Genomic DNA, 579 nt, shown 5'->3' with positions numbered 1-579 from the left:
GGGATATAGCTTAGTGGAACAGCTCTGCCTGGCAAGTGCAAGGTCCTGAGTTCAATTCCTGGTACAAAAAAAAAAAAAAAGAAATTGTCACTATGCAGTGGCCATGTCCCATCCTCAGCAGAAACCACTGAGGCAACTGATGACCATCAGGGTTGAATTTTTGACCTCAGTTTTATTATATTATTAGTAATAGTAGTAGTAGTATTGGTGGTGGCTCTGGAGGTTGAATGTATGGCGTCTACAGCGAGCTACCTCCTCATCCCTTGTCATTTTTTATTTTGAGGCAGGGTCTTGCTAAGCCTCTAAACTGCCCAGGCTTGACTTGAACTTGTGATCCTCCAGCCTCAGCCTTCCAGAAAGTGTGTACACTGCCATGCCTGGCTTCCCTTTATTCTTTCTAATGCAATATTTGATACACACGCCTGATGCAAAAATCACAGGAACCTAACAGGTAAGATAGGAAGCATATTACTAAACTGAACTCCCAAGGGCCCACTGTGAACTTGGGCAGGATACTGCCGAAAGCCCAGCACCACCCTGTCCTGTTCCCCAACTCGACCACCCTGATGAAGGCTCCCC

This window comes from Chinchilla lanigera, unplaced genomic scaffold (assembly GCF_000276665.1).
Source record: "Chinchilla lanigera isolate Chin_1 unplaced genomic scaffold, ChiLan1.0 scaffold00049, whole genome shotgun sequence".
NCBI classification, from domain to species: domain Eukaryota; kingdom Metazoa; phylum Chordata; class Mammalia; order Rodentia; family Chinchillidae; genus Chinchilla; species Chinchilla lanigera.
This window is presented reverse-complemented; position numbering follows the sequence as displayed.